The following is a 13,517-nucleotide window of genomic DNA, read 5'->3' on the forward strand; positions in this document are numbered from 1 at the left end:
ATTCATTTTAACATAGGGCAAATTAATTTTAACAATTGTTATAATCATTGCTATGCATGTCTTATCCATTATGACATGAGTAATGTTTATTTCAACAGATCAAGACTTATTATTACAGTTGTCATATTCCTTTGAAAGTGTGTACTTACAAATTCAATGAACATGTTACTTGTGTGAACATATGTCATGTATGTTTCAACATGTGTCAGAATTGTTTCAAGATGTGCAATATCCATTTCACTGGATGCTGTATTTATTTCAAAGCTTCTCATATTCATTTATGAGTGTGCCATATATCTTTTAAGGCATGCCAAATTAATTTCAACTATAATCATCTTCATATGAACGTATGTCATATTTAGTACAGTGTTAGTCATATTCATTTTGACACTAATCATATTTATTTCATCGTATCTTATATTTGTTTGAACATGTGCCATAATCATTAGACCATGGCTTGTATTCATTGCTGATTGTCTGACATTCAGTTCATGTGTGTCACAGTCATTTGAAAAAGTGTTGCATTCAATTTAATATGTATCATAATTATTCCAGTGGATGTTGATTCAGTTCAAAGCACTTCATATTCATTTCAGTGTAGGCCATATTCATTTTAATGTACATCAAATTAATTTCAACTGCAATCATATTCAAATAAACATGTTTCATATTCAGTTCAGTGTTAATCATATTAATTTTGACACCAGTCATATTTATTTCAACGTATCTTATATTCATTTGGACATGTGTCATATTCATTTGAACATGGCTTGTATTCATTGATGTATGTCTGACATTCATTTCATGAGTGTCACAGTCATTTTAAAGAGTGTTAGATTTAATGTAATGTTTGACATATTCGCTCCAATGTGGGGCATATTCATTTTACCACCAGTCTATATCATTTCAATAAGGGTCATATTCACTGCAGTTTTTGTTGTATTCTTTTCAGCAACACCATATTCGTTTCAACATAGTTACTATACATCTCAGTATATATTTTATCCAGTTCAGAGTGTGTGTTATTTCATTTGTCTACTAGATGGTATATTCATTCTGCCATGTTTCATATTTGCTTTAACACATGTTACATTCATTCTGGTGTGTGTCAAATACATTTTGCAGCACCCCATGCATTTCAGGAGATGTCTTATATGAGGGTCTGTAATTTTGACATGAACGGCTTCCCATAATTTCAGCCAATCCAAATTAGAGGCTGAACTCAGTAGCAGGTGCCAACAATGAATCTTTTAAACTACAAACGTAGCTCCACCCACACCTCGCCATTGTTGGAAATACCAAACGAAGTAAAGCTTGAGTAAATTGTAATGAAGACTGTAGGTTATCCATGGATGTATTAAAATAACGTTCCACAAAACAGCACGATGTGCATACAGCAAGGATCAAGCAGTACAATGGTGTACAAACCACTCACCATGCATATACTCCCCGAAAGCTTTTCAAACCTCGCATCCTCGCTGCCCCCGAGCCAGCCTAATATACAAAAGCATCATGCAAAACGGCATAGCAGCCGCTTGCTACAGCGATAATGGTGACACACACGCATGGAGAATTTCTCTTGTATCACCCTCCCAGCTAGAAGACAAACACACTCAGAAAATGCGCACACGTGCATGTAACAAATAGCTCATGAGGAACTAAGACCTTTCCTGAGCCATTTAAACATCAGTTTAAATCAATTGCTGCTGTGGTTAAACAACGGAGACTAATTGGGAAATAGAGGCGTGCCAATGAGCGGCCCAAACTGTAACTGTGTTCTTTGATTTTAACCCTGCCGAGTACTAAGCTATTTTATTATGTGATTGTATGGCAATTCATTCAAACGTATTGTAAGATATTATTTTAAAATGATCTATACTGTTTGATTTTATCCCTTTCTTGTACAAAGTCAGTTTATTAATTAATTATATGGCATCCACTTGACTATTTTGCATGATTGATGTTTTTTAAAAGAAATTCTCCTTTTTATTCTCTGTTTTAACAACTTTAACTGTTTTGTATTTTATATATGTGCTTTTATGGCTTGCCATAAATCGAATAAAGTATTTTGAACTGAACTAATGGAATCACTTAAAGCTTTTTGGTGACACAGATTTATTCTTTTTGAGAGATATTGCAAGACAGTTACCAGCTGAGCAGTGAAGGTTTTAAAGGATAGAAACAAAAAAGGCCTAACCCAACTGACACCTAGGTTAAGGGACCCAATTTTAAGATTTGATAAAAAAAAATCTAAATCCCCTAGATGTGTTTATTTAACTCTAGTCTCATGGGTCACGGTGTGTTTTTTTCTTTAAAAAAATAAATAAAGAAAATGTGAAACCCGTTTTAGTCTCACTCTTACAAAATAAAGTGAACCAAGAGAGAGTACCTCATGGTAGCAGCACCCGAGGGGGTTTCTGACAGGCAATTGCCAGTTTACCCACTTGTCATCATTGGCCACTCTCTCTTTGTTGTCTGTAAAAAAAAAAAAAAAGCCATGTGCCAATTCTCCCAAATAATAATCATGTGGTGAAAGAATAGTGAACTGAACCAATATGTCCACTATTCACAAACTGTGTGTATGCACCCAGAACCCATGTGAAAACCAAAGAAGTTGGTTCTCACTGTTAAAATGTGGTAAGGCTTGCTGGCTGTTCAACTTTATTCCACTGCTGCAAGACCTCCCAATTAAAAATGGTTACCAATATACGATGATTACTTTCTTGTTGCCAACATGTTTTGTTGCTACTTATTCCAGCAACTTCCTCAGAGCAGTGTGGGGTCTGTATTCTCAATCTTCACTCTTATGAATAAGACCTGTAGTGACATTTAAAAACAAGAAAAGTGGTGAATATACATTAGCCCTCTGCAAAGGGCTTAATTGGAACCGTGATATAAAACCACACAGACTAAATGAACAATATTTTCACTATTACCTGATGGTTGCCAGTTACTGCATACCTACAACCATCAAAACGCTGGATCCGTGTCACTAGATCACGTGTCCTCCAGTGGCTCATTCAATGTCTGGCCCCCTGTAGTACAGATCAAATACACAATATAAGGCAGACCCCAACGTTAGGGATACGCACTCGCCAATGTCCACAGATCCCTCGTGACATGGTTCACGCTCCCAATGAAAGTGCACTCCCTCACTGGTGTAAATTCGGCGTCTTACATCAATCTTAGTTCGAAACACCCGGACCTCTTTCAAAATATCAGTCAATTGTTTAAAAACATACCCAGCTCATCAAACAAGCTGGATTTCCCTTCCAACTGTTCTAAGCTCGCCACCTATGCTCACGAACCCCACCGACCACCTCCTTACCGGTGCCGAGTCCCTCCGGCGTGAATGGAGCTCCCTTTCCATACTAGCGCAGCCACGGGATTAAACAGATGCTCAAGCGACACCCCCGGGGGCTGACGCGATGTGTGTAGCGTCACCACGGCGTGTGGCGGGCATTTTGGAAAGGGTAGTTATTCGTAGGCTATTCGTGTTCAATAAAGTTTGTTCAATCACTATAACCCTGGCATGTCGCTTATATAAAACCAATGCTGGTGCCCGGGAGGACATTTTGTTGTCAGTAATAATTATTGAAGGCCCATTGAAAAACCGAACAAAATCGGCAGAAACTTGCGCATATTTTATGGCGCACTCATCCCTAAGTAACCAATTTCTATGGAGACGTGTTTAATGAAAAAGAGGCCATATCCAATGCTACAACAAGAATAAACACAATTTTAAAAAAACTCCCTACAATCGGCCAACCTAGTGCCCCCATCGCTGCCAATAGTTGAGGAGTGCATCTATATCCAGTCACTACTGGTTCAATCGCACACAACTCTCACTTCAGGAACGCCGTAATTAATTAAAAACAGTCAAATAGAAACTTGCCCAGTGTCCAGCACTCTCAACACCTCTAAAGAGGAGGCACATGCATAACCAAGAGGACGAGTCGTACCCCAATTGTATGCCAGGCAAAGTTCAAGTTAACGTAAAAAAGGGAGGGGGAAAGAACAGGACAAATGAGCAACCATACCTCTCATAAGTGTGGGACCTCACAGAGCGGTCCGCACCCATAAAGGTATACTGCATACCTCAGTTATTATAATGGTGGTGCCCCAACGGCCATACTGGCTGACAAGGTCAAGAGGGAATTCTTGAATCCAGTGCAAATAAACCCAAGGGGACTATCAGTCCCTATATCCCTGTACTGGATCCCAGTCCTCTTAACGTCTGCTCACTTTATTCCATTCAATGCACTTGTTGAGTCCCTCCTGATCCGCTTTTTCAGAAAAAAATCCATTTGGCCTCTTTTCGTGCTAGGGTTGCTTCTGCATTATGTGTCTCGCCCACCACTTTCTCTAGGACTGTCCATTTCAGGTCTCTGTGATCATGTCCCTTCTCAGCAAAGTGTTGCACTAGGCGGGTAGTACGTTTTTTAGCCTTGATTGTACTAAGGTGCTCTTGTATGCGGATTTTAACCTTATGAGAGGTAAGTCCAATGAGGTACAGACCACAACTGCACGTCAACCTATAGATCACCTGTGATGTGTTGCAGTTACTAAAACGGTTTAGAAACCACGTTCTTCCATCATATAGTACAACACTTTTGGTGGCAATTGTCAAACCACAGACCGAACAACTTCTGCTCGGAAAATGTCCTGTGGGAAGAGTGCATGGTTGTGTCATAGCTGGCGTACGGGTGTGAACCAGTTTGTCTCTTAAATTCGGTGCCCTTTTAAAAGCAACAATTGGCATTCCTTCATTGCGCATGCACGGGAGACTAGTACTCCCCGTTCGTCTATCAATCGCGTCGAGAGGCTAGACTTCTGCCTGCCTCGTGAGGCTGGGAGCGCTGCAATTTCCTAACGCCTCCTGCCACATTTGTTTACACCAGAGGTTTCATTCAACGCTCTGCTTCGCTACAGCGCATGCTCGAGGAACCAGTGCTTCTTGCGACACTGGCCGGGCTCACCGAGTGACTGTGCCGATTCTCGGTTCCCGTGATTTCCTGCACCTTGCTGACAATGTGATATGTCCATGGATTATCGAATTATCGACCCAGTGCCACTTCCAATAGGAAGCTTCTCATTCTGTAATAGGCTCTCCGTTGAACTCGCAGAGGAACTTTTCTTGGCCCTGAGGAGAATCCCCCCTGAATCAGGGATTCGAAACGCGTAGGCCTTTGTTATCCGGTCTGCTCTAGATATTCAAGTGTGGACCTATACCACATTTTGAGTTAACTCCGAGTACACAACCTTTATGATATGTTTTTTGAGAATGTGTATTGTTATTGATTATTTGGTGTGTACTGTCTCGCATAAACTAGTGTTGTAATATTTTTATTTAGACCAAGAGAGCAGTCCCCCTTTCTGTTTCCCTCTCTTTCACTTCCGAAACTGGCACATTTGTCAATCCAGTGATGTGGAGTGTTTGGTATGAATGTAGGTATGAAAGTTGAATGACTGTGATATGCCTGACTGAGTGTTGATGTGTTTATATCTCTATTGCGCTGTGTCCAAGTTCTTTTATATAAATATTGAAATGATCCACTTGTCATATTTCCCAATTTATCTTGAATAAATAGCTATTAATTAGCCTAACCCAGTTTGGAATAGTTCTTCTTCTCTGGTTGTCAATTGTTGCTTGTGATCTAATTATCAGTTTTGGCATATCTTTTTGCTATACAGTTTTCGGTGCTCAGCCTAACTGATTAGAGCCAGCTCATCTTTGTTATTAGCTTTTAAAAGCAAAGCATGGAACTGGCATCTTACTTATTGCTGTGTCCAAAATGGACCAATGTTTCCTTATGACCTGTCTCATTTTGGTGGATAGGGGGTCAAAAGTAATCACTATAGGAAGACAAGCCTGTCTCTCCCTAACATTTCTCTCCAAAAAAGGCTTCCCGCGGGGTGTTAAGGGCTCGTTTACGGGCTTGTTTAATAACCTTCATGGGGTAATCTCTTTCTCTGAGTTTCATCACCAACCCCTCAGACTGTTCCAGAAAAGCATCCGTGGTGGAACAGTTCCGCCTATACCGCAAAAACTGGCCCACCGAGAGGTTATCCCTTAGTGCCCTAGGATGGAATGAGCGGTAGTGGAGGAGCGAATTTCTATCGGTATTCTTATGATGGACATTGGTGGCCAGTTTATGGTCCACAACAGAGATGTCAACATCGAGATATACTGCTGATGTATTACTGATGGTCATGTGAACCGCAAGCTGTCATCTGCCTGGTTCAGCCACTGCAAGAATGTCTTCAAAAGGTCCTCTGTACCTGTCCAGATACAGAGGACATCATCTATATACCTCCTCCATAAAGAGATGTTTCTCAGATACTGGTTGGTAGGGTGATGGATCACATTCTCCTCAAACTGGCCCACATAAATGCTGGCCAGACTTGATAATGTCAAGGAGTTCTGGTGTGGGGTCTCGCATGAGAGGATGGTAATTAGTGCGGACCTCCAACAATCTCATTATCTCATTTTCATAATCACAGCTGTTGAGCATGACAACGGCACCACCTTTGTTGGCTTGTTTTATGGTAATGGCAGTGTTCTCTTGTAAAGATCTCGTAGCAAGCCAGTCCACCTTACTCATATTATGTGCAAAATGTTGCTCATAGGTTAGTTCAAGAGTCTCAATCTCATGTAGGACCCACTGTTCGAATACTGCCACTTCAGGGCCAAGTGAGGATGTGGGGGGACAAAAACTCGAAGGATGGTGAAGATTAGTGTCAAAGATGGACGGGGACATCTTCTCTTTGTCCGCAAAGAATTTTTGTAGCTTGATCTTCCTCATCATTTCTGCCAACTCAATTCTACACAGAAAGGAATCGTGTTTCGGGGTGGGAACAAAACTGTGTCCTTTATTGAGAACACTCCGTTCAGTAGATGTTAATTCATAAGAGGAAAGGTTAACCACGATATCACTATTATTCGTAGGTTGTGATGTGGTCCCATCACTTAACTCTGAAAGGTTCTGCCTCTGCTCCGTGTAATGCGGGGAGAATGTGTCTGCCATGGGGGTCGTGAGCATGTGTGGCCGGCTTAGAACAGTTGGAAGGGAAATCCAGCTTGTTTGATGAGCCGGGTATGTTTTTAAACAATTGCCTCATATTTTGAAAGAAGTATGGGTGTTTCGAACTAAGATTGATGTAAGACGCCGAATTTACACCAGTGAGGGAGTGCACTTTCATTGGGGGCGTGAACCATGTCACGAGGGATCTGTGGACATTGGCGAGTGCGTATCCCTAACGTTGGGGTCTGCTTATGCTGTGTATTTGATCTGTTCTACAGGGGGCCTGACATTGAATGAGCCACTCGAGGACACGTGATCTAGTGACACGGGGTCCAGCGTTTTGATGGTTGTAGGTATGCAGTAACTGGCAACCATCAGGTAATAGTGAAAATATTGTTCATTTAGTCTGTGTGGTTTTATATCAATCAATCATTGCATTTCTAAAGCGTGCTACATACCCGTGAGGGTCTCAAGGCGCGTTGGGGGTGCTGCTGATCGAAGAGCCAGGTCTTGAGAAGTCTTCTGAAGGCCAGCAGGTCCTGAGTCTGCAGTAGGCTGTTAGGGAGAGTGTTCCAGGTTTTGGCGGCGAGGTAGGAGAAGGATCCGCCGCCGCCGGTGGCTTTCCGGATGCGAGGAACTGTGGCGAGGGCTTGGTTGGCTGGGCGGAGGCTTCGGGTGGGGGTGTGGAAGCTGAGTCGGTTGTTGAGGTATGTAGGTCCGGTGTTGTGTAGTGCTTTGTGTGCGTGGACGAGGAGTTTGAAGGTGATTCTCTTGTTGATGGGGAGCCAGTGCAGGCCTCTCAGGTGGGGTGTGATGTGGCTGCATCGGGGGACATCGAGGATCAGTTTTGTCGAGGCGTTCTGGATTCGTTGTAGTCGTCTCAGGAGATTGATTGTTGTTCCTGAGTAGAGGGCGTTCCCGTAGTCGAGTCTTCTGGTGATGAGGGCCTGGGTGACGGTTTTTGTTGGGTGGGATCCATTTGAAGATCCTGCTGAGCATTCGGAGGGTGTTGAAGCAGGACGCGGAGACGGCATTGACTTGCTTGATCATGGAGAGGGTGGAGTCGAGGATGACCCCCAGGTTGCGTGCGTGGTCCGTGAGTTCCGGGGCTGTGCCTAGCGATGTGGGCCACCAAGAGTCGTCCCAGGCTGATGGGGTGGGTCCGAGAATGAGGACCTCGGTCTTGTCTGAAATCAGCTTCAGTCTGCTGTCCTTCATCCAGTCAGCTACGGCCTTCATTTCTCTGTGGAGGTTGGCTTTGGCGGTGTGGGGGTCTTCGGTGAGGGATATGATCAGCTAGGTGTCGTCGGCATAGGAGATGATGTTGAGGTTATGTTGTCGTGTGACGTGGGCGAGCGGTGCCATGTAGATATTGAACAGCGTCGGGCTGAGGGAGGATCCCTGTGGGACGCCGCAGATGATCACGGTGGTTTTTGAGTGGAAAGTTGGGAGGCGGACGCTCTGGGTTCTGCCGGAGAGGAAGGATGTGGTCCAGGCCAGGGCCTTCTCTTGAATTCCGGCGTCAAGGAGGCGTGCTGATAGGGTGCGGTGGCAGACTGTGTCAAAGGCTGCAGATAGGTCCAGGAGGATGAGGGCGGCTGTTTCTCCTTTGTCCATCAGGCTCCTGATGTCGTCAGTGGCGGCGATGAGGGCGGTCTCGGTGCTGTGGTTGCTGCGAAAACCGGATTGGGTAGGGTCCAGGATGTTGTTGTCTTCGAGGTAGCGGGTTAGCTGTTTGTTGACAATCTTCTCTGTCACTTTTGCCGGGAACAGGAGCAGGGAGATGGGCCGGAAGTTCTTGAAGTCTTTGGGGTCCGCCTTGGGCTTCTTCAGAAGGGCGTTGATATCCGCGTGCTTCAAGCTTTCCGGGAAGGTTGCTGTCTCAAAGGAACTGTTGATTGTTTTCCGGAGTTGGGGCGCGATGGTTGTGCTGTCTTTGTTGAAGACGTGATGAGGGCAGGGGTCAGATGGGGATCCGGAGGGGATGAAGTTCATGGTTTTGATGGTGTCTTCGTCGCTGACGTAGAACCAGGCGGTCAGGCGGCTGGTGCAGGTGGTGGTCGCAGGGGTTTTGGACTCGGTGGTGGGTGCGGGGGTGTCAGAGTTGAAGCTGTCGTGGATGTCGGTGATCTTGAAGGTGGCCAGGGAGTCACACAGGTCTTGTGATGGTGGGATGTCGTTGGTGTTGGAGCTGGGGTTGGAGAGTTCTTTCACAATGCTGAAGAGATCTTTGGTGTTGTGTGCGTTGTTGTCTAAGCGGTCCTTGAAGGCGGTCCTCTTGGTGGTCCTGATGAGTTGGTGGTGTCTGCGGGTGGCGCTCTTGTGGGCTGTATGGCTGTCTGGTGTTCGGTCGTGGAGCCATTTCTTCTCCAGCTTCCGACAGGTGCCCTTGGGGATCCAGAGGTCTTCGGTGAACCAGGCGGCTTTCTTGTTGGTGTGGTTGGTTGTGGTGGTCTTGAGAGCGGCGAGGGTGTTGGCGCAGTCGTTGATCTACTGTTTGAGGTTGGTTGCGACGGTGTCTGGGTCGGTGGGATCGGCGGGTGGTCTCAGGGCGAGGGTGGTTGTCAGTTGGTCCTTGGTGACCTTACCCCAGCAGCGGCGTGGTAGCTGTTGGGTGCGGTGGTGTGTGGTGGTTTCCTGAAGGTGAAGTGGACGCATCTGTGGTCGGTCCAGTGGGGTTCGGTGGTGTGGTTGAAGAAGACGTGGGGGCTTGTGGAGAAGATGGGGACCAGCGTGTGTCCAGCAGCGTGGGTGGGTGTCGTCACGAGCTGTTTGAGTCCGAGGTTGGCGAGGTTGTCGATCAGGGCGGTGGAGTTAGCATCGTTGTTGTTCTCGAGGTGGAAGTTCAGGTCCCTGAGGAGGATGTAGTCCGTGGAGGCGAGGGCGTGGGTGCTGCCGAGGTCGGCGATGGTGTCGCCGAACTGTGGTCGAGGTCCGGGTGGTCTGTAGATGAGTGTTCCTCTGAGGGTGGTGTTGGGGTCAGTGTGGATCTGGAAGTGCATGTGCTCGGCGGTGGTAAGGGTGTCGTCAGTGTTGGTCAAGACTCTGAGGGTGTCCTTGTGGATGATGGCGATTCCCCGTCCCACTCCGTTGGTGCAGTCTCTGCTCGAGATCTTGTAACCCTGTGGGATGGCTATGGCGATGTCTGGTGCTGAGGTGGCGTTCCGCCAGGTCTCCGTCAGGAAGGCGACGTCGGGGGCGGTGGAGTCTAGGAGGTCCCAGAGTTCGATGGCATGCTTGCGAGCTGAGCGGGTGTTGAGGAGGATGCAGCGGAGGTGGTTGGGTTCTCTGGCTGGTGGTTTGGTGGGCTGAATGCTGGTGTATCTGCAGTTCCGGCAGGCGAAGGGACCTTGGGTGCGCTTCGGGGTGACCCGGTAGCAGGGGTGGTCTCGTCCGGTGTTGAGTGCGTGGAGGGTGCTGGAGTCATAGTGCAGTCTGGCATTGCGGGGGCGCGGGGTCCAGGGGTCCTGGCGCTGGGCACGGTCCAGGAGCAGACGGGCACAGACGGACTTGCCTTTGGTGTGCCAGCGGCACGTCCGCTGCGCTTCCACGCGGCAACCTCCATAAGAGGCGAAGTGGGAGGGAGGGGCAGCTGGGAGGCGGGAGCGGGCGGCCAATGGGCGAGGGGACGGACACAGAAGGCAAAAAGGGGCGAGGTCACAGGGGAGCAGCAGCGGGAAGCGGGGCGGGGGCACAGAGGGCAGTGGCGCAAGAAGGAGCGCCTAAGTAGAGACAAAAAAGCAGAAATACCAAAGACAAGTTACAGTAAACAAATTGGGAAAAAGAAACAAGATTAGCAGTTCAACCAAAACAGTCACCAACAGTCACCAGGGGCGGCGAACGGTCCCAATTAAGCCCTTTGCAGAGGGCTAATGTATATTCACCACTTTTCTTGTTTTTAAATGTCACTACAGGTCTTGTAAATTCATAAGAGTGAAGATTGAGAATACAGAACCCCACACTGCCCTGATGAAGTTGCTGGAATAAGTAGCACGAAACATGTTGGCAACAAGAAAGTAATCATGGTATATTGGTAACCATTTTTAATTGGGAGGTCTTGCAGCATTGGAATAAAGTTGAACAGCCAGCAAGCCTTACCACATTTTAACAGTGAGAACCAACTTCTTTGGTTTTCACAGGGGTTCTGGGTGCATACACACAGTTTGTGAATAGTGGACATATTGGTTCAGTTTACTATTCTTTCACCACATAATTATTATTTGGGAGAATTGGCACATGTTATTTTTTTTTCTTTACACACAACAAAGAGAGAATGGTCGATGATGAAAAGTGGGTAAACTGGCAATTGCCTGCCAGGAACCCCCTCGGGTGCTGCTACCGTGAGGTACTCTCTCTTGGTTCACTTTATTTTGTAAGAGTGAGACTAGACCGGGTTTGACATTTTTTTTTTTAAAGAAAAAAACACACCGTGACCCATGAGACTAGTGTTAAATAAACACATCTAGGGGATTTAGAAAAATTTGTTATCAAATCCCGACTTTGGGTCCCTAAACGTAGGTGTCAGTTGGGTTAGGCCTTTTTTGTTGATACTTGGCTGAGCGGGGGGCGGCCTTACCCAAATTCCCCCTAGTGCTCCTATAGATTGGTTGTCTTTTAAAGGGTAGAAAACAAATGCACTACGTACTGCCTGGGTATTAATGAAATGTATAGGTTGGGAGCAATTTTTCATCTTAAACCTTTTTGTGCATTTTGTAGCAGCCTATCTTCTACTGTGTATAATGCAAGTTAAAAATAATGACTTATATGTTCACAGTGCTCTCTGTCATAGACTGGGCCCTCGTAGCACTAAGCATACAAAAGTTACTATTCGCCATTTCGCCAACCAGGATCCAATTCTGTTGGTCTCTGGTTACACACACAGACCTTTGCAATACATTAACTGATAGAGGTTCCATAATGTAGGATAGTGCATTTCTCAATAAATAACTCATCTTGCACTTATTTTTCACTTAAGCTGTGTGTTATTTTGCATGTAGTTACCTGAAGATGAAAGACCAAAAAAAGTTACGAGATATTTTTAGCTATGCCTTTGACCCCGCCCCCACGCTCACTCACCCCCCCCCCCTTTTTGTGGGCGGTATCACAATTCCCTTACTTTTTTTAATGCACTATGACAACTTGAAAGGAACGTGTTATCTTCGGGTCAGCTGACACAAATGATTATGCTGCAGTTAACTGCTATTCCAGGCTATTTATTTTTGGTGGTTAAAATCCAGTGATTTTGATGAGATGACAGATGATGTAGTCTTCCGTTTTCCTAGTAGGATAAACTATTATATCCCTACGTCCTAATGTCCTTGTTCCAGTCATTTTCTTGTGAGGTGATCTCACCTCATGCAAAGGACCAAAACCAGAGAGCAGGAGTGGCCATGACATAATCCACCCTACATGGGTGGTATAAGTTATGGCTAAGTCCTTTGTAGTGAATGCTCACACACAATAAGAAGTAACTCCATTATAACAACAGGTGGAAGTGCAGGCATTACACCAACTGACTAAGCTGCGTGGACCATCCCCGACTGAACATCCCAACTGTCATGTGGCATATCTGGCTTACATACTTTCTGTGACAGACACACAGGTTGCGTCCCAAAAAACAGACCACACAGTATTTATGGGAAAAAATGTAGCAAGCTTATTCATATTTTCTTTTAAGCAGTATACAGGTAGGGTTAACTTACTAGTGATCAACCTCCTTTACAATTACAGTGATATCTTATTAGCCATCTTGTGCTCTGTATTTTGCATTGGAGTTGCAGCCCAATACAATTTATACTTGCTGCCTCAGTGCCACCACAGAGCGAAGTAAGACCAACCCCTAACTGACAAGATACTAACTCTCCCTGGCTGGATAGCAGGTCTTCGTCAGATTCTTCTCACAGCCCCCTATGGCCTGAGGATATCATAGTTAGCAGTCCCATTTCCATTTTATGAAGTATTGTTCACTTTGTTTTGGCACGCAATGGCGATGGAAGCAGCAGGGTAGAGCTCCGATCCGAGCTCCCCTACCCCGGGCCGATTCTCCGCCTCTCTTATCCTGAATAGGCCAAGACTGCAGGCGGAGTGAAAGTTAATCCTCCAACGATTGGCCAAGTTTGCAGCTGATCGCTGCTTCGGAACCGCTCCGGCGCGGCCTGGCGGACTGCTGCCGCGTTGGGAGCTGCTGACCCTGCGGAGGAGATCACGCGAGGCTGTTGTCTAAACTCAACCACTAGGCCTCAAAACGCGGCCTACACTGCGCAACACTGGCCAGCCTAATGATCGGCAATTGAGCCCAGCCGGCGGTCCCTGCACCTCCACGACCCTGGAGCACAGCGGCCCTGAGACCCGTCGCACCTACTTGCACCCACCCCTAAGTAGGATCCGAGCGGAGGCTGGGGAATAGTGGAGCCCTGAATACCTGGCGGCGAGAGCGCCTGAGTGGGAGACACGGAACACTCGGCCACACTGACAACCGGAGACGACGAGCAG

The sequence above is a fragment of the Lissotriton vulgaris genome, chromosome 8, assembly GCF_964263255.1.
Source record: "Lissotriton vulgaris chromosome 8, aLisVul1.2, whole genome shotgun sequence".
Lineage (NCBI taxonomy): Eukaryota > Metazoa > Chordata > Amphibia > Caudata > Salamandridae > Lissotriton > Lissotriton vulgaris.